Source organism: Pseudophryne corroboree, chromosome 2 (assembly GCF_028390025.1).
Source record: "Pseudophryne corroboree isolate aPseCor3 chromosome 2, aPseCor3.hap2, whole genome shotgun sequence".
NCBI lineage: Eukaryota > Metazoa > Chordata > Amphibia > Anura > Myobatrachidae > Pseudophryne > Pseudophryne corroboree.
The window spans coordinates 198,471,266-198,493,328 of NC_086445.1; the positions used below are offsets into that span (position 1 = coordinate 198,471,266).

General features: G+C 48.4%; 2 long non-coding RNA genes across 2 annotated transcripts in view; one reads left to right on the forward strand and one right to left on the reverse strand.

The window, feature by feature from the left end:
* Positions 1 to 22,063, forward strand: part of LOC135008626 (uncharacterized) — a 179,746-nt gene that overhangs the window by 67,496 nt on the left and 90,187 nt on the right. The gene's annotated exons all lie outside the window — the stretch shown is intronic.
* Positions 13,835 to 16,440, reverse strand: LOC135050642 (uncharacterized). Its single transcript, XR_010241715.1, has 4 exons — positions 16,052 to 16,440; positions 15,407 to 15,466; positions 15,122 to 15,331; positions 13,835 to 14,510 (listed from the first exon to the last, which is right to left on the reverse strand). It is a non-coding gene; the product is annotated as an uncharacterized LOC135050642 (long non-coding RNA).

Consider the following 22,063-nt stretch of genomic DNA (forward strand, 5'->3'; position numbering starts at 1 on the left):
TCACCATCACACATACAGCGTGCATACCACCATCCCCCCCCCCACACACAGCGTGCATACCACCATTACACACACAGTGAGCATACCACCATTACACACAGCGTGCATACCACCATTACACACACATATTCGAACGGCGTGCCCGCACATCGTGGATGGTGGTGCATTCCACCATCACACACACACAGCATGCATTCCACCATCACACACACACACACACACACACACACACACACCGTGCATTCCACCATCACACACACACACAGCGTGCATTCCACCATCACACACACACACAGCGTGCATTCCACCATCACACACTGTGCGCATACCACCATCACACACAGTGTGCATACCACCATTACACACACACGGCGTGCATATCACCATTACACACACGCGGCGTGCATACCACCATTACACACACACGGCGTGCATACCACCATCACACATACACAGCATGCATTCCACCATCACACACACAGCGTGCATTCCACCATCACACACACACACAGCGTGCATTCCACCATCACACACACACACAGCGTGCATTCCACCATCACACACACACACAGCGTGCATTCCACCATCACACACTGTGCGCATACCACCATCACACACAGCGTGCATACCACCATCACACACACACGGCGTGCATACCACCATTACACACACGGGGGTATATTTACTAAGGTCCCGATTTTGACCGAGATGCCGTTTTTTCTTCAAAGTGTCATCTCGGGAATTTACTAAGCAGAAATCACGGCAGTGATGAGGCCATTCGTATTTTTTTGCAAGTCCAAGAATAAAATTACGAATGAATACACCATCGGTCAAAACGCGGCTGTTTAGATATGAATCTCGGTCATTTACTAACAATTCGTATTTGTAATGTCTACCGTGAAAATGCATTTGCGGCCGTGAAAAAATACAAATCGTAAAAAAGTCCTAAAAAAAAACAGACCTGCTTTTGAGAAGCGTGTTTACATGTGTAGTCAATTATCCATTACTCACACCTGAATGTTTGGCCCTATAAAAGGGTCCCAGGCACAATTGGAAATTCTCTCACTCTGAAATGGCGGCTGTGGTGTGTGCTACAGATTTCCTGGTTGCTGGGGGATACCTGAGACTGGTCCATGAGTCTGGAAGCAATCTGGGCCAGGTAAGTCAACATGGTCAGCAGGTTGTACAGGTGCCGCGGAGGCTGCGCCAGCCACGTTTTTTTAGGGGTCGTTTAAACTTAAACGCATTGTCTGATGATAGGGTCATACAGATGTTTCGCCTAAATAGAAACAACATTTTTCGCCTGTATGACCTTGTCAAACTGGGACTAGACCCTGAGACAGCACGCTCTCGCTCTGTCTCAGGCCTGCACAAACTCCTGGCTGTGTTACACTTTATGGCTACTGGGAGCTTCCAGGCTGTGTCAGGCGACGTTATTGGTATCTCCCAGCCCACCTTTTCAAAATATTTGAATCAGGTGAGTTGAAAAATACATACACGTCTATGTCTAAGTGTTGCTTCTGTAAGGTCTTATAACACAGTATTGTATTGAATACAGATCATGTCACTCACCTTATATTTATTAATGTCCACTCAGGTTTTGGATGTCTTGGAACCACATATAAATGCCTCTATCTGCTTCCCTACCCAGGAGTCGCAGTGGCATGCTGTCAGGGTAGCTTTCTATGAGCTTGCTCACATGCCCAATGTGCTGGGGGCCATAGATTGCACACACGTTGAGCTGAGACCACCTAGGGGCCGACAATATATATATACTAATCGGCATTCTAGCCAATCAACTAATGTCCAGGTGGTTTGTGATGCAAATCTCAAAATTATGAGTGTGGTTGCAGGTTACCCTGGCGGCTGCCATGACTCCTTCATCCTCAGTCAGTCATCTCTCTTTGATAAATTTGAGGACGGACAAATGCCTGATGGCTGGCTGCTGGGTATGTTCAAAGTGTGTTGTGTGTATGTGTGTTAACTGCAAACACCATTTCTCTATCGTCCTAAGTGGATGCTGGGGTTCCTGAAAGGACCATGGGGAATAGCGGCTCCGCAGGAGACAGGGCACAAAAAAGTAAAGCTTTTACCAGATCAGGTGGTGTGCACTGGCTCCTCCCCCTATGACCCTCCTCCAGACTCCAGTTAGATTTTGTGCCCGAACGAGAAGGGTGCAATCTAGGTGGCTCTCCTAAAGAGCTGCTTAGAGAAAGTTTAGCTTAGGTTTTTTACTTTACAGTGAGTCCTGCTGGCAACAGGATCACTGCAACGAGGGACTTAGGGGAGAAGTAGTGAACTCACCTGCGTGCAGAGTGGATTTGCTGCTTGGCTACTGGACAAGCTCCAGAGGGACGATCACAGGTACAGCCTGGATGGTCACCGGAGCCGCGCCGCCGGCCCCCTTGCAGACGCTGAAGAGAGAAGAGGTCCAAAATCGGCGGCTGAAGACTCCTGAGTCTTCATAAAGGTAGCGCACAGCACTGCAGCTGTGCGCCATTTTCCTCTCAGCACACTTCACACAACAGTCACTGAGGGTGCAGAGCGCTGGGGGGGGCGCTCTGAGAGGCAAATAAAAACCTTATTAGAGGCAAAAAATACCTCACATATAGCCCACAGAGGCTATATGGAGATATTTAACCCCTGCCTAACTTCAAAAATAGCGGGAGACGAGCCCGCCGATAAAGGGGCGGGGCCTATCTCCTCAGCACACAGCGCCATTTTCTCTCACAGAAAAGCTGGAGAGAAGGCTCCCAGGCTCTCCCCTGCACTGCACTACAGAAACAGGGTTAAAACAGAGAGGGGGGGCACTGATTTTGGCGATATTGTATATATATAAAAGATGCTATAAGGGAGAAACACTTATATAAGGTTGTCCCTATATAATTATAGCGTTTTTGGTGTGTGCTGGCAGACTCTCCCTCTGTCTCCCCAAAGGGCTAGTGGGTCCTGTCCTCTGTCAGAGCATTCCCGGTGTGTGTGCTGTGTGTCGGTACGTGTGTGTCGACATGTATGAGGACGATGTTGGTGAGGAGGCGGAGAAATTGCCTGTAATGGTGATGTCACTCTCTAGGGAGTCGACACCGGAATGGATGGCTTATTTAGAGAATTACGTGAGAATGTCAACACGCTGCAAGGTCGGTTGACGACATGAGACGGCCGACAATCTATTAGGACCGGTCCAGGCGTCTCAGAAACACCGTCAGGGGTTTTAAAAACGCCCATTTACCTCAGTCGGTCGACACAGACACAGACACGGACACTGAATACAGTGTCGACGGTGAATAAACAAACGTATTTCTCATTAGGGCCACACGTTAAGGGCAATGAAGGAGGTGTTACGTGTTTCTGATACTACAAGTACCACAAGAAAGGGTATTATGTGGGAGTGAAAAAACTACCTGTAGTTTTTCCTGAATCAGATAAAATAAAATGAAGTGTGTGATGATGCGTAGGGTTACCCCGATAGCAAATATTGGCGTTATACCTTTTCCCGCCAGAAATTAGGGTACGTTGGGAAACACCCCTTAGGGTGATAAGGCGCTCACACGCTTATCAAGTGGCGTTACCGTCTCCAGATACGGCCGCCCTCAAGGAGCCAGCTGATAGGAAGCTGGAAAAATATCCTAAAAAGTATATACACACATACGGTGGTTATACTGCGACCAGCGATCGCCATCAGCCTGGAGATGCAGTGCTGGGTTGGCTTGGTCGGATTCCCTGACTGAAAATATTTTATTCATGTAGAGCATTTAATAGGATGCATTCTATATATATGTATGTGAGATGCACAGAGGGATATTTGCTCTCTGGCATCAAGATAAGTGCGTTGTCCATATCTCCCAGAAGATGTCAGGGACACGACAGTGGTCAGGTGATACAGATCCCATACGGCAGATGGAAGTATTGCTGTATAAAGGGAAGGAGTTATTTGGGGGTCGGTCCATCGGACCTGGGGACCACAGCAACAGCTGGGAAATCCAACCTTTTTTACCCCAAGTTACATCTCAGCTAAAAAAGACACCGTCTTTTCAGCCTCAATCTTTCCTTTCCCATGAGGGCATGCAGGCAAAAGGCCAGTCATATCTGCCCAGACATAGAGGTAAGGGAAGTAGACTGCAGCAGGCAGCCCTTTCCCAGGAAAAGAAGCCCTCCACCGCGTCTGCCAAGTCCTCAGCATGACGCTGGGGCCGTGCAAGCGGACTCAAGGTGGGGGGGTAGTCTCAAGAGTCTCAGGGCGCAGTGGGATCACTCGCAAGTTGACCCCTAGATCGTACGAGTATTATCCCAGGGGTAAAGATTGGAGAGTCGAGACATCTTCTCCTCGCAGGTTCCTGAAGTCTGCTTTACCAACGGCTCCCTCCAACAGGGAGGCAGCATTGGAAACAATTCACAAGCTGTATATCCAGCAGGTGATAATCAAAGTACCCCTCCTACGACAAGGAAAAGGGTATTATTTTTCCACACTATATTGTGGTACTGAAGCCAGACGGCTTGGTGACACATAGTCTAAATCTAAAATGTTTTGAACACTTACATAAAAGGTTCAAATCGAGATAAAGTCACTCAGAGCAGTGATAGCGAACCGGAAAAAAGGGGACTATATGGTGTCCCTGGACATCAAGGATTACCTCCATGTCCAAATTTTGTCCTTCTCATCAAGGGTACCTCTGGTTCGTGGTACAGAACTGTCAATATCAGTTTCAGACGATGCCGTTTGAATTATCCACGGCACCCCGGGCCTTTTTACCAAGGTAATGGCCGAAAAGATGTTTCTTCAAAGAAAAAAGGCATCTAAATTATCCCTTACTTGCACGACCTAAAAAGGGCAAGTTCCAGAGAACAGTTGGAGGTCGGAAGAGCACTATCTAAAGTAGTTCTTCGACGGCACGACTGGATTCTAAATATTCCAAGAATCGCAGCTGTTTTCAGACGATACGTCTGCTGTTCCTAGGGATGATTCTGGACACGGTTCAGAAAAAGGTTTTTCTTCCCGAGGAAAAAGCCAAGGAGTTATCCGACCTGTCAGGAACCTCCTAAAACCAGGAAAGGTGTCTGTACATCAATGCACAAGAGTCCTGGGAAAAATGGTGGCTTTTTACGAAGCAATTCCATTCGGCAGATTCCATGCAACAAATGGTCAGGGTCGCATCCTCAGATGCACCTGCGAATAACCCTGTCGCCAAGGACAAGGGTATATCTTCTGTGGTGGTTGCAAAAGGCTCATCTATTGGAGGGCCGCAGATTCGGCATACAGGATTTGATCCTGGTGACCACGGACGCCAGCCTGAGAGGTTGGGGAGCAGTCACACAAGGAAGAAACTTCCAGGGGGTATGGACGAACCTGGAAAAGTCTCTTCACATAAACATTCTGGTACTAAGAGCAATCTAAAATGCTCTAAGCCAGGCGGAACCACTCCTGCAAGGAAAACCGGTGTTGATTCAGTCGGACAACATCACGGCGGTCGCCCATGTAAACAGACAGGGCGGCACAAGAAGCAGGAGTGCAATGGCAGAAGCTGCCAAGATTCTTCGCTGGGCGGAGAATCACGTAATAGCACTGTCAGCAGTGTTCTTCCCGGGCGTGGACAACTGGGAAGCAGACTTCCTCAGCAGACACGATATTCACCCGGGAGAGGGGGGTCTTCATCCAGAAGTCTTCCACATGCTAATAAACTGTTGGGAAAGACCAATGGTAGACATGATGGCGTCTCGCCTCAACAAGAAACTGGACAAGTATTGCGCCAGGTCAAGAGATCCACAGGCAATAGCTGTGGACGCACTGGTAACACCTTGGGTGTACAAATCAGTATATGTGTTTCCTCCTCTGCCTCTCATACCAAAGGTATTGAAGATTATACGGTGAGGAGGAGTAAGAACAATACTAGTGGCTCCGGATTGGCCAAGAAGGACTTGGTACCCGGAACTTCAAGAGTTGGTCACGGACGACCCGTGCCCTCTACTTCTGAGAAGGGACCTGCTACAACAGGGTCCCTGTCTCTTTCAAGACTTACCGCGGCTGCGTTTGACGGCATGGCGGTTGAACGCCAGATCCTAAAAGGGAAAGGCATTCCAGAAGAAGTCATTCCTACCTTGATTAAGGCAAGGAAGGAAGTCACCGCGAAACATTATCACCGCATTTGGCGAAAATATGTCGCGTGGTGCGAGGATCGGAGTGTTCCGACGGAGGAATTTCAACTGGGTCGTTTCCTACATTTCCTACAATCAGGATTGTCTATGGGTCTCAAATTGAGATCTATTAAGGTTCAAATTTCGGCCCTGTCAATATTCTTCCAAAAAGAATTGGCCTCAGTTCCTGAGGTACAGACTTTTGTTAAAGGAGTACTGCATATACAGCCTCCTGTGGTGCCTCCGGTGGCACCGTGGGATCTAAATGTAGTTTTAGATTTCCTCAAATCCCATTGGTTTGAACCATTGAAAAAGGTGGATTTTAAATATCTCACATGGAAAGTGACTATGTTACTGGCCCTGGCTTCCGCCAGGAGAGTATCTGAATTGGCGGCTTTATCTTATAAAAGCCCTTATCTAATCTTCCATTCGGATAGGGCAGAACTGAGGACTCGTCCGCATTTTCTCCCTAAGGTGGTATCAGCGTTTCACCTGAACCAACCTATTGTGGTGCCTGCGGCCACTGGCGACTTGGAGGACTCCAAGTTGTTGGACGTTGTCAGAGCCTTAAACATATACATTTCAAGGACGGCTGAAGTCAGAAAATCTGACTCGCTGTTGATACTATATGCACCCAACAAGTTGGGTGCCCCTGCTTCTAAGCAGACGATTGCTCGTTGGATTTGTAACACAATTCAACTTGCTCATTCTGTGGCAGGCCTGCCACAGCCTAAATCTGTTAAGGCCCATTCCACAAGGAAGGTGGGCTCATCTTGGGCGGCTGCCCGAGGGGTCTCGGCATTACAATTCTGCCGAGCAGCTACGTGGTCGGGGGAAAACACGTTTGTAAAATTCTACAAATTTGATACCCTGGCAAAAGAGGACTTGGAATTCTCTCATTCGGTGCTGCAGAGTCATCCGCACTCTCCCGCCCGTTTGGGAGCTTTGGTATAATCCCCATGGTCCTTTCAGGAACCCCAGCATCCACTTAGGACGATAGAGAAAATAAGAATTTACTTACCGATAATTCTATTTCTCGGAGTCCGTAGTGGATGCTGGGCGCCCATCCCAAGTGCGGATTATCTGCAATACTGTACATAGTTATTGTTAACAAATTCGGGTTATATTGTTAAGGAGCCATCTTTAAGAGGCTCTTTCTGTTATCATACTGTTAACTGGGTTTAGATCACAAGTTGTACGGTGTGATTGGTGTGGCTGGTATGAGTCTTACCCGGGATTCAAATTGCCTCCCTTATTGTGTACGCTCGTCCGGGCACAGTACCTAACTGGAGTCTGGAGGAGGGTCATAGGGGGAGGAGCCAGTGCACACCACCTGATCTGGTAAAAGCTTTACTTTTTTGTGCCCTGTCTCCTGCGGAGCCGCTATTCCCCATGGTCCTTTCAGGAACCCCAGCATCCACTACGGACTCCGAGAAATAGAATTATCGGTAAGTAAATTCTTATTTTTTTTTTGGTGTAATTATTCATCAGACACATGTACTAATCTTGCCTATATCTGTATTTCAGGTGATGGGGGTTATGGCTGCTACTCTTGGCTACTGACTCCATTGTCCCAACCTGATTCTCCTGCTGAACACAGTTACAATCATGCACATAAGGCTACGTGGAATGTGATAGAAAGATGTTTTGGGGTGCTGAAATCTCGGTTTCGGTGTCTGGATAAATCTGCAGGCCTTTTGTTGTATAGTCCCTCCAAGGTGACTAGGATTGTGTTCTGCTGCTGTTTTCTACATAATCTGTGTTTGAATCAACATCTGGCACATGATGATGTAGAAAACAGTCAGCAAGCAGAGGAGTTAGAAACATCTGGTGACAGTGTGAGTACAGATGTAGGGAGGCAGGTAAGGCAAGAAGTGATTCTGCGGTATTTTACCGGTAAGTTTTTTTTGGATGTAATTAACCTTGACTAAACACTTTGCAATACATTTTTGTAAGTGTGAATGTGTGTTTTCTCTATCGTCCTAGTGGATGCTGGGGTTCCTGAAAGGACCATGGGGAATAGCGGCTCCGCAGGAGACAGGGCACAAAAAGTAAAGCTTTATGATCAGGTGGTGTGTACTGGCTCCTCCCCCTATGACCCTCCTCCAAGCCTCAGTTAGGTTTTTGTGCCCGGCCGAGAAGGGTGCAATCTAGGTGGCTCTCCTAAAGAGCTGCTTAGAAAAGTTTAGCTTAGGTTTTTTATTTTACAGTGAGTCCTGCTGGCAACAGGATCACTGCATCGAGGGACTTAGGGGAGAAGAAGTGAACTCACCTGCGTGCAGGATGGATTGGCTTCTTTGGCTACTGGACATTAGCTCCAGAGGGACGATCACAGGTACAGCCTGGATGGGTCACCGGAGCCTCGCCGCCGGCCCCCTTGCAGATGCTGAAAAAAGAAGAAGGTCCAGAATCGGCGGCAGAAGACTCCTCAGTCTTCTTAAGGTAGCGCACAGCACTGCAGCTGTGCGCCATTGCTCTCAGCACACTTCACACGGCAGTCACTGAGGGTGCAGGGCGCTGGGGGGGGGGGCGCCCTGGGCAGCAATGGAAACCTGTTATTTGGCAAAAAATACCTCACATATAGCCTCCGGGGGCTATATGGAGATATTTAACCCCTGCCAGAATCCGTTGAAGAGCGGGAGACGAGCCCGCCGAAAAAGGGGCGGGGCCTATCTCCTCAGCACACAGCGCCATTTTCCCTCACAGAAAGGCTGGAGGGAAGGCTCCCAGGCTCTCCCCTGCACTGCACTACAGAAACAGGGTTAAAACAGAGAGGGGGGGCACTAATTTGGCGTTAGAAATATATATAAAGATGCTATAAGGGAAAACACTTATATAAGGTTGTCCCTATATAATTATAGCGTTTTTGGTGTGTGCTGGCAAACTCTCCCTCTGTCTCTCCAAAGGGCTAGTGGGTCCTGTCCTCTATCAGAGCATTCCCTGTGTGTGTGCTGGTGTGTCGGTACGTGTGTGTCGACATGTATGAGGACGATGTTGGTGAGGAGGCAGAGCAAATTGCCTGTAATGGTGATGTCACTCTCTAGGAAGTCGACACCGGAATGGATGGCTTATTTAGGGAATTACGTGATAATGTCAACACGCTGCAAGGTCGGTTGACGACATGAGACGGCCGACAAACAATTAGTACCGGTCCAGACGTCTCAAGAACACCGTCAGGGGTTTAAAACGCCCGTTTACCTTAGTCGGTCGACACAGACACTGACACGGACACTGAATCCAGTGTCGACGGTGAAAAAAAACAAACGTATTCCTCATTAGGGCCACACGTTAAGGGCAATGAAGGAGGTGTTACATATTTCTGATACTACAAGTACCACAAAGATGGGTATTATGTGGGAGTGAAAAAACTACCGTAGTTTTTCCTAAATCAGATAAAATAAAATGAAGTGTGTGATGAGGCGTGGGTTTACCCCGATAGCAAATATTGGCGTTATACCTTTTCCCGCCAGAAGTTAGGGCGAGTTGGGAAACACCCCTTAGGGTGGATAAGGCGCTCACACGCTTATCATGTGGCGTTACCGTCTTCAGATACGGCCGCCCTCAAGGAGCCAGCTGATATGAAGCTGGAGTAATATCCTAAAAAGTATATACACACATACGGTGGTTATACTGCGACCAGCGATCGCCTCAGCCTGGAAATGCAGTGCTGGGTTGGCTTGGTCGGATTCCCTGACTGAAAATATTTTAGTGATATAGAGCATTTAATAGGATGCAGTCTATATATATATATATATATATGCGAGATGCACAGAGGGATATTTGCACTCTGGCATCAAGATAAGTGCGTTGTCCATATCTGCCAGAAGATGTTATGGACACGACAGTGGTCAGGTGATGCAGATCCCATACGGCACATGAAAGTATGGTCGTATAAAGGAGAGGAGGTACTTGGGGTCGGTCCATCGGACCTGGGGGCCACGGCAACAGCTGGGAAATCCAACCTTTTTACCCCAAGTCACATCTCAGCAGAAAGAGACACTGTCTTTTCAGCCTCAATCCTTCCGTTCCCATAAGGGCATGCGGGCAAAAGGCCAGTCATATCTGCCCAGACATAGAGGAAAGGGAAGTAGACTGCAGAAGGCAGCCCCTTTCCAGGAACAGAAGCCCTCCACCGAGTCTGCCAAGTCCTCAGCAGGACGCTGGGGCCGTGCAAGCTGACTCAGGTGAGGTGGGGGGTCGTCTCAAGAGTCTCAGCGTGCAGTGGGATCACTCGCAAGTTGACCCCTAGATCGTACAAAGTATTATCCCAGGGGTACAGTTTGGAGATTCGAGACATCTTTTCCTCGCAGGTTCCTGAAGTCTGCTTTACCAAAGGCTCCCTCCGACAGGGAGGCAGTATTGGAAAAAATTCACAAGCTGTATTTCCAGCAGGTGATAATCAAAGTACCCCTTCTACAATCAAGGAAAAGGGTATTAGTCTTCCACACTATATTGTGTTACTGAAGCCAGACGGCTTGGTGAGACATATTCTAAATCTGAAATCTTTGAACACTTACATACAAAGGTTCAAATCAAGATGGAGTCACTCAGAACAGTGATAGCGAACCGGAAAAAAGGGGACTATATGGTGTCCCTGGACATCAAGGATTACCTCCATGTCCAAATTTGCCCTTCTCAACAAGGGTACCTATGGTTCGTGGTACAGAACTGTCAATATCAGTTTCTGACGCTGCCGTTGAATTATCCACGGCACCCCGGGCCTTTACCAAGGTAATGGCCGAAAAGATGATTCTCTTCAAAGAAAAGGGCATCTTAATTATCCCTTACTTGGACGATATCCTGAAAAGGGAAAGGTCCAGAGAACAGTTGGAGGTCGGAATAGCACTATCTAAAGTAGTTCTACGACAGCACGAGTGGATTCTAATATTCCAAAAATCGCAGCGTTTTTCCGACGATACGTCTGCTGTTCCTAGGAATGATTCTGGGCATAGTCCAGAAAAAGGTGTTTCTCCTGGAGGAGAAAGCCAAGGAGCTATCCGAACTAGTCTGAAACCTCCTAAAACCAGGCCAAGTATCAGTGCATCAATGCACAGGAGTCTTGGGAAAAATGGTGGCTTCTTACGAAGCAATTCCATTCGGCACATCTCACGCAAACGAATGGTCCGGATCGCATCTTCAGATGCATCAGCAGATAATCCTGTCTCCAAGGACAAGGGTGTCTCTTATGTGGGGGCTGCAGAGTGCTCATCTTCTAGAGGACAGCACATTCAGCATTCAGGACTGTGTTCTGGTGACCACGGATGCCAGCCTGAGAGGCTGGGAAGCAGTCACACAGGGAAGAAATTTCCAAGGAGTGTGGTCAAGTCTGGAGATTTTTCTCCACATGAATATACTGGAGCTAAGAGCAATTTACAATGCTCTGAGCCTAGGAAGACCTCTGCTTCAAAGTCAGTCGGTGCTGATCTGGTCGGACATCATCATGGCAGTCGCCCACGTAAACAGACGGGGCGGCACAAGAAGCAGGAGGGCAATGACAGCAAGAACTTTTCGCTGAGCGAAAAATCATGTGATAACACTGTCAGCAGTGTTCATTCCGGGAGTGGAAAACTGAATTTCCTCAGCAGGAATGAATTCCACTCGGAAAAGTGGGAACTTCATCTGGAAGTTTCCACATGATTGTAAACCGTTGGGAAAGACCAAAGGTGGTCATAAGATGGCGTCCCACCTGAAGCGCCAGGTCAAGAGACCCTCAGGCAATAGCTGGGTCGCTCTGGTAACACCGTGGGTGTACCAGTCGGGTATGTGTTCCCTCCTCTGCCTCTCATACCCAGGGTATTGAGAATTATAGGAAGGAGAGGAGTAAGAATTATACTCGTGGCTCCGGTTTGGCCAAGAAAGACTTGGTAACCGGAACTTCAAGAGATAAGAAGGGTCTTGATTCAGCAAGAATCATGTCTGTTCCAAGACTTACCGCAGCTGCGTTGACGCAGGGGCGGGTGAACGCCGGAGCCTAAGGGAAAAAGGCATTCCGGAAGAGGTCATCCCTACCCTGGTCAGAGCCAGGAAGGAGGTGACCGCACAACATTATCACAGTTTAGGTGAAAATATGTTCCATGGTGTGAGGCCAGGAAGGCTCCACGGAAGAATTTCAACTAGGTTAATTCCTATATTTCCTGCAAACAGGAGTGTCTATGGGCCTCAAATTGGGGTCCATTAAGGTTCAAATTTCGGCCTGTCGATTTTCTTCCAGAAAGAATTGGCTTCAGTTCCTGAAGTCCAGAAGTTTGTCAAGGGAGTACTGCATATACAACCCCTTTTGATGTCTCCAGTGGCACTGGGGGATCTCAACGTAGTTTTGGGGATTCCAAAAATCACATTGGTTTAAACCACTCAAATCTGTGGATTTGATATATCTCACATGAAAAGTGAACATGCGGTTGGTCCTGGCCTCGGCCAGGCGAGTGTCAAAATTGGCGGCTTTGTCTCACAAAGCCATATCTGATTGTCCATTCGGACAGAGCAAAGCTGCGGACTCGTCCCCAGTTTATCTCTAAGGTGGTGTCAGCGTTTCACCTGAACCAGCTTATTGTGGTACCTGCGGCTACTAGGGACTTGGAGGACTCCAAGTTGCTGGATGTTGTCAGGGCCCTGAAAATATAGTTTTCCAGGTCGGCTGGAGTCAGGAAATCTGACTTGCTGTTTTATCCTGTATGCACCCAACAAGCTGGGTGCCCCTGCTTCTAAGCAGACTATTGCTCGTTGGATTTGTAGTACAATTCAGCTTGCACATTCTGTGGCAGGCTTGCCACAGCCAAAAATATGTAAATGCCCATTCCACAAGGAAGGTGGGCTCATCTTGGGCGGCTGCCCGAGGGGTCTCGGCTTTACAACTTTGCCGAGCGGCTACGTGGTCAGGGGAGAACACGTTTGTAAAATCCTACAAATTTGATACCCTGGCTAAGGAGGACCTGGAGTTCTCTCATTCGGTGCTGCAGAGTCATCCGCACTCTCCCGCCCGTTTGGGAGCTTTGGTATAATCCCCATGGTCCTTTCAGGAACCCCAGCATCCACTAGGACGATAGAGAAAATAAGAATTTACTTACCGATAATTCTATTTCTCGGAGTCCGTAGTGGATGCTGGGCGCCCATCCCAAGTGCGGATTATCTGCAATACTTGTACATAGTTATTGTTAACTAAAACGGGTTATTATTGTTGTGAGCCATCTTTTCAGAGGCTCCTCTGTTCTCATACTGTTAACTGGGTTCAGATCACAGGTTGTACAGTGTGATTGGTGTGGCTGGTATGAGTCTTACCCGGGATTCATAAATCATTCCTTATTGTGTACGCTCGCCCGGGCACAGTATCCTAACTGAGGCTTGGAGGAGGGTCATAGGGGGAGGAGCCAGTACACACCACCTGATCATAAAGCTTTACTTTTTGTGCCCTGTCTCCTGCGGAGCCGCTATTCCCCATGGTCCTTTCAGGAACCCCAGCATCCACTACGGACTCCGAGAAATAGAATTATCGGTAAGTAAATTCTTATTTTCTTACTTAGTGTTTGTTCTTTATAGTGGTCTGTACATTTTAGTTAGTGATTGTTCAAAATACATTGTCATTCATTACCCCAGTAAATAATACACACATAGCGTGTTCTACAATGTTTGACACAGACACCGGAAGTTGTGTGATTTGAATAATCAAAGTTTTATTGTGTTAGTAAAAATATATTTTGGTGTTATTTTTTTTTCTTGTGTGTGCTGGGTGCCGTGCTTTGTGCTGGGTCGCTGGCACGTGCTCGGGAGGATCTACGAACAGGGGAGGTTACTGGGGTTTGGCTAGGGGTCGTGGTTCCTGAGCTGGAGGTCACTTGTTGTGCTGCCATCAAAGTGATGCTTTGGCTTAAATTGTGGATGCTGGCATTCAGTTGGTTGTTACTTGCAGTGTGGCTGGCCACAATCCTCGACAATGACTCATTTACCACCTGATTGTGTTGGACCAGTTGGATGAGTGCTTGCTGCTGGCGCTGTTGCTCATCAATTATGCGCGTTAAATTAGCCAGCATTTGAGTGTTGTCGGTCCGGATTTGTTCCATAGAAGTGGCAATTCTGCCTACCTGGACAATCAGTCTGCCCGAGTTCCTGCTAATGCGCGGAAGATGATTGGGGAGACTGGCAAGGTGTTGGGTGTGGGCGTTCAGGCAGGCAGTGTTTTGGCTCTGTTGGGTTGCCAAACTGGACCAAAAGTCCGCGGACATTTGTTGCTGGGGTGGAGCTTGGAGCAGTTGGGGACTAATGGAGGGTTGGGGGATATCCTGCGGCTGGGTTGCCTGGGTCTCTCTCAACAACTGGTGTTAGTTGCAGTGTATAGGTGGCCTGTTGGTCTGGTTCCTGCTGGTCCACGTCGGCCATGAAGGTTGGTTCTGTATGGGGTGGCCAACATGCACTGTTTAGTTTACATTTAATATATTTTGTAGTCCTAAACATTTCAAACTTAATAATACTCCGGACATTTTTATATTTGAGTTGTGTATTTCTAAACGAGTAATCTTTTGTTTATAAAAACATATGTCCCATCACAGGCGTGCACATAGACTGACTGGTGGGTTCCACACCTAACTACCTCCCCTCCACAGCATTATAGTGTTCTCTCACCTCCCCTGTCCAGGATATAGACTGCTCACCTGGATGGTCCAGAGGAGCGGATCAAGTAAGCAGTCTACATCCAGGACAGGGGAGGTGTGTGAACACTATAATGCTGTGGTGGGGAGGTAGTTAGGTGAGTAAGTTGCTCTTCTTTTTCTGTGCACGTGTGTGGACTAAATTTAGTAAGATGGGTGGTCATTTTTAAATGTGATGTTGGCCATAGCAAACAATTAGACTTTGTTAATTTTTGCATTTGCACCTTCAAGAAGTTTATTCGTTAAATCAGATTGGTTGTCATGCCAAACATGTCATCTCAACTACAAATCACATCATAGTAAATGTACTGTGTCTAAATTTTTGAATGTGTTTAGTGTATGTTTTTACTCACCAGATAACTGAGGTGATCGGGGCTCATCACTTTGGGGACTAGCCAATAGTGCCTGTGGTGGCTGGGACAAGACTGCAGAGATGCGCCGCCTGGGTGGGGAAGATGGATCCGCTGAATCCAAATCCACACGGCGCGTCTTACTTGGCCTCCTCGGTAAGTTACCCGAGCCCTGTGATGGGCGCCTTAGAGGGCGGCTTGCAGAAGAAGAACCTATGTGAATAGATAAACATTAATATTTTGTACTTCTATGTGTTTGCAGAATATGTGACTACAGTGAATTCTTACCTGCAAACCCAGCACCCACATCAGTTGGCAGTGGCCTGTCTGGAGCGCTGGTCTGGCGTACTGTTGAAAAAATTAAACAAACATTATGACCATACTTGGAAAACACATTGTTAACTGCAAAACCTTAGTGTACTGTAACCATTTTGTACGTAATGTAAAGTAAACTAATTTCTGCTTAAGCTAATCTGGATTACTTAATTTGGTGTGTATTTACAAATGAACATGGTGTTGCACTAAATAATCCAGAAACATTGATGAATTGTGTGCAATATATTGCAGAGATTGATTAATTGCTAATTGACCCAAACATCAGTTTAAAAAATAGATATGCAAAAGAATTCAAAACACACGAACAAATTAAATAAATATGCAATTAGATACAACAGCTATGGACAAGCAATATCTCAGATTAAGTATTGGAACTACACATACCAGCATGCACTGCACCTTATTTAACATTCACTAATCTAAAAACACAGCCAAGGCATGATGGGAAATGTAGTTTAAAAACACAATTACAGCTTAAGGGTGCACAGGCCTGAACAACATGACCAACACAATGTATGCATACTTAAAAAAACATTTAAATTTTGCAGCATGATCAGTTTGGAATGTTTAAAATTCTAATATAAATAAAAAACTCACCATCCTGCCTTGGACGGTCCGAATCCCGGACATGAGTTGCAGACACCACTTCTGCAGGAATCAGTGCCCGCACAGGCTCCTCCCAATCACAGGCTCCTCCTTGGCCATCTTGGCCTTGACACGGCGCTTGATGTCGTAAAACCTTTTGCGACACATGTCCTCAGTCCGCCTCACCACACCCTCACTATTAACTGCCTGGATAACTTTCCCCCACAGGACAGACTTCCTGCGGGAGGACACCTTGGCAGCATCCTGCCCAAACAATTGGCGATGATGCCTCATCAGCTCCCGCACCAACGCCATGTTTTCAGCATAGCTGAACTTTACATTGCGCCCAGTCTTGGTAGTGGTGCGTGGCTGCGGAGCCACAGCACCATCGCTATCACTGGAGGACGCAGCAACAGGCACCCCCTCCTCCTCCTCACTAACCTCCTCCCTCTCACTACCCCCCTCCACCTCACTCACCTCCTCCCTCTCACTAACCTCCTCCACCACACTGACCTCCTCCCTCTCACTAACCTCCTCCACCACACTGACCTCTGAGTCAGACATAACCAGGACAAACTACACAACACAGAAAAAAACAAACAGAAAACACACTCCTCCACTACCGCTACACACCACACAGCCAACACACACACACACACACACACACACACACACACACACACACACACTCACTCACTCACAAACAATGACAATAGACTTTAAAAAAAAAACAAGGACAAAAAAATTTACAAACTTTGAAAAAACAACACAACAAGTATGACAAGACTACTTACACACACAGTACAGCACTCAACAATCGCTAAACTCCTCACAAAAACCACCAAAAAATCCACCAAACTCACCAACTCCAAATACACCTTCCTCTCTCCTCTCCACTAGCTAAACCCACGAGGTGCGGTGTGTTTGGGGCGTTTTTATAGTAATGTGCACAGACACTCCTCCATTACGAATACAACCAATCACGGACGAGTGACAAAAACGAAACTTAGGAAAAAAACGCGGCCGTGCACGGACAAACACTGCCGTAACAAACATGTGACGCATTCGTAAAAAAACATGAAAACACGGCCGCAAAACTACCAAATCGGCCGCATTACACACCAGAAAATCACGAATGACATCGACATCGAAAAACACGAAAATGCAAAATACGACAGCTTAGTAAATTAGTCGTAATAAATTCAAAAAGTTGCAGTTTTACACTTTCGATGTCATTCGTGATTATTCTCCCACCAAATCGGGAGAATTACGAATGTTAGTAAATATACCCCACGGCGTGCATACCACCATCACACACACACACAGCATGCATTCCACCATCACACACCCACAGCGTGCATACCACCATTACACACACAGTGAGCATACCACCATCGCACACACACAGCGTGCATTCCACCATCACACACACACACAGCGTGCATTCCACCATCACACACACACACACACACACACAGCGTGCATTCCACCATCACACACACACACACACACACACACACACACACACACACACCGTGCATACCACCATCACACACATACACACACACACACACAGCGTGCATACCACCAACACACACACACACACACACACCGTGCATACCACAATCACACACACACACACACAGCGTGCATACCACCATCACACACACACAGCGTGCATACCACCATCACACACACAGCGTGCATACCACCATCACACACACAGAGTGCATACCACCATCACACACACACACACACACACACACACACACACACACACACACACACACACACACACACACCATACTCACTTTTCCCATTGCTTTGTCCACAGAGGATCATTACCATGAAGACACAGATGGATTACAGGACGGTGCTGCAGCTACATAGTCTGGGTTATTATCGGGAAGCCTCACACCACCAGCTTGCCCCCCTGGGGATGTTGGGGTGGCACATGTAGTACTCCCGCAGCATGTTCTTACAGCTGTTCCCCAGTAAGCGCAGCTACATCACCAATTCAGTGGCTCCCGCTGATCCTCTTCTTACAGGTCCTTGTGGCACAGGATCCGCAGCTGCATGGCCATTGTCAGGTGGGGGCCGGGGCCGCAGAATGGTGGAGGGCAGACCGTTGGGAGGGAGAGATCAGAGGAACAGCGGGTGAGAAGAGAGAGCAAGGGGGGTGTAGAACGAGGTGACGTGAGCAGACGGTGAGCGCAGGATGGGGAGAGCAAAGCTGGGGGAAGGAAAGAGAGGGGGTGCAGGACAGGGAAAGCATAGCATTTGAGAGAGCAAGTGAGAAGGTGGCTCAGAATGGGGAGAGGGCAGCGGCTTCTATTTTTACACTTTCACCTTCTGTCACAGAACTACATCCAGACTGCATGGCAGACCAGGAGCCATGCAGTCTGGATGTAGCACCGGTTGATGGTGAGCTGCCTGGGGCTGTTCTGTGTTGTGCCTGGAGCATAGAGAGGGGAGGCAGAGAACTGGGAGAGCAGACCGGGGGGTGCGAGGGGGGATCAGGGGGATCTCGCTGCTTGGTGAACAGGTGGAGGAGGAGGATGGGGTCCCGGAGTCTGGCTGCAGTGCCAGAAGTTCAAGCCCCTGATGATGTGGCCCAGGGCCTAGCAGCGCTAGCAGTCTGGCCTATCCAAGAGGGGGGGGGGGGGTTGTAAGTTGCTGGTAAGTGGTGCTGGGAAGCCCGGCCTGGGGGTAGGTGGCTTGCTGCCCTATTTGCTGTGTGGGACACCGCTGGGGGAGTTCTGCTGGCTGAGATTGGGCGAGGGGCTCCGCCATGAGTGGTTTATAGTTACTAATGGGAAGGGGGGAGGCTGACGATGGCCTAAGGAGGCGGACGGGGCGGCCTACTGCATTTCGGTAATGAGTGCCGGTTGGGGGGGTGCATCACGGAAAGCAGAGTGCGGGGCGCTGGAGGATGCGCAGTATGTAATTTTCTTGCCCCGGGTCCATTACCCTGCAACACAGCTCCACATCGCTGCTCCCCGTGATCTGATCACTCCTGATCGGCTCGTGAGCTCCCGGTGGCTTTCCCGTCTGGTTGCCGCTGTCCCAGTCTACATTCATCGTCTGTGCTGCCCCGATTGGTGGTAGTCACCTCCTTCAGAACGGTGTGTTTTGGGGCCTCCCTGGCACACTTCAGCCTCACCAGTGGGCTGAGGGTGGTCGAGCTAGAGCGCGGGTAGCCTCTGTCCATCAGCCCCGGGCTGCTCCGTGGGACGTTGCTGCTGGCTGTGGCCCATATGATGGTGATGCTGTGCTCTCAGTTGGCGAGATGTTGCTTGGTGAACAGCTCTCCATGGTCAGTTTCCTCCTGGTGGCTGTGTGCGGGGGGTCGGAGGCCACGTGAAGAGGTCAGATTACCTCAGACCCTGCAAATGTTGGTGGGCCGGATGGGGCTGGGTGCTGTCTGGCAGTGGAGAAAGGCCACCTGGTGCTGCAAGGATGAGGGCAGATTGCTGCTATTGTACTGCCTCTGAATGGGGCTGGTGTTGCCGGAGCACATTTTGCGGAAGATGATGGGCGAGTCTAGTGACTGGACCTGGGCGGTGGAGGTTTGCGGTGAGGAAAAGGCCCACTGGGTCTTGGTATTGGGGAGGGGGTTTGAGTGGGCATTGGGTATAAACAGAGCGCCAGGGAAGAGGGGTAGTATGTATTTACCTGCCTCGGGCCTGATGTCCTGCGGCCTGCCACGTTGGTTCTGACTTGCTGTCCGCTATGGTCCTCTCCCTCCTGTTGCTCCCGTGGGCTCTCCAGCGTGTCTCCAGTCAGGTCCCCACTGTTTCCATCCACGCCTGTCATCTGTGTTAATATGATCAAACCGTTGTTTGACTCCAATATATGGTGTCACTATGTGCTGCTCGGTAATTAAACACAACCTGCCGCATACTGATGGAAGGTACTATGAAGTGAAAAGAGGGGCACTATATGAAGAGAGCAGGAGAGGGGCACAATATAAAAAGTAGAGATGAGCGCCTGAAATTTTTCGGGTTTTGTGTTTTGGTTTTGGGTTCGGTTCCGCGGCCGTGTTTTGGGTTCGACCGCGTTTTGGCAAAACCTCACCGAATTTTTTTTTTGTCGGATTCGGGTGTGTTTTGGATTCGGGTGTTTTTTTAAAAAGACACTAAAAAACAGCTTAAATCATAGAATTTGGGGGTCATTTTGATCCCATATTATTATTAACCTCAAAAACCATAATTTCCACTCATTTTCAGTCTATTCTGAATACCTCACACCTCACAATATTATTTTTAGTCCTAAAATTTGCACCAAGGTCGCTGGATGACTAAGCTAAGCGACACTAGTGGCCGACACAAACACCTGGCCCATCTAGGAGTGGCACTGCAGTGTCACGCAGGATGTCCCTTCCAAAAAACCCTCCCCAATCAGCACATGACGCAAAGAAAAAAAGAGGCGCAATGAGGTAGCTGACTGTGTGAGTAAGATAAGCGACCCTAGTGGCCGACACAAACACCGGGCCCATTTAGGAGTGGCACTGCAGTGTCACGCAGGATGTCCCTTCCAAAAAACCCTCCCCAATCAGCACATGACGCAAAGAAAAAAAGAGGCGCAATGAGGTAGCTGACTGTGTGAGTAAGATTAGCGACCCTAGTGGCCGACACAAACACCGGGCCCATTTAGGAGTGGCACTGCAGTGTCACGCAGGATGTCCCTTCCAAAAAACCCTCCCCAATCAGCACATGACGCAAAGAAAAAAAGAGGCGCAATGAGGTAGCTGACTGTGTGAGTAAGATTAGCGACCCTAGTGGCCGACACAAACACCGGGCCCATTTAGGAGTGGCACTGCAGTGTCACGCAGGATGTCCCTTCCAAAAAACCCTCCCCAATCAGCACATGACGCAAAGAAAAAAAGAGGCGCAATGAGGTAGCTGACTGTGTGAGTAAGATTAGCGACCCTAGTGGCCGACACAAACACCGGGCCCATTTAGGAGTGGCACTGCAGTGTCACGCAGGATGTCCCTTCCAAAAAACCCTCCCCAATCAGCACATGACGCAAAGAAAAAAAGAGGCGCAATGAGGTAGCTGACTGTGTGAGTAAGATTAGCGACCCTAGTGGCCGACACAAACACCGGGCCCATTTAGGAGTGGCACTGCAGTGTCACGCAGGATGTCCCTTCCAAAAAACCCTCCCCAATCAGCACATGACGCAAAGAAAAAAAGAGGCGCAATGAGGTAGCTGACTGTGTGAGTAAGATTAGCGACCCTAGTGGCCGACACAAACACCGGGCCCATTTAGGAGTGGCACTGCAGTGTCACGCAGGATGTCCCTTCCAAAAAACCCTCCCCAAACAGCACATGACGCAAAGAAAAATAAAAGAAAAAAGAGGTGCAAGATGGAATTGTCCTTGGGCCCTCCCACCCACCCTTATGTTGTATAAACAAAACAGGACATGCACACTTTAACCAACCCATCATTTCAGTGACAGGGTCTGCCACACGACTGTGACTGATATGACGGGTTGGTTTGGACCCCCCCCCAAAAAAGAAGCAATTAATCTCTCCTTGCACAAACTGGCTCTACAGAGGCAAGATGTCCACCTCATCATCACCCTCCGATATATCACCGTGTACATCCCCCTCCTCACAGATTATCAATTCGTCCCCACTGGAATCCACCATCTCAGCTCCCTGTGTACTTTGTGGAGGCAATTGCTGCTGGTCAATGTCTCCGCGGAGGAATTGATTATAATTCATTTTAATGAACATCATCTTCTCCACATTTTCTGGATGTAACCTCGTACGCCGATTGCTGACAAGGTGAGCGGCGGCACTAAACACTCTTTCGGAGTACACACTTGTGGGAGGGCAACTTAGGTAGAATAAAGCCAGTTTGTGCAATGGCCTCCAAATTGCCTCTTTTTCCTGCCAGTATAAGTATGGACTGTGTGACGTGCCTACTTGGATGCGGTCACTCATATAATCCTCCACCATTCTTTCAATGGTGAGAGAATCATATGCAGTGACAGTAGACGACATGTCCGTAATCGT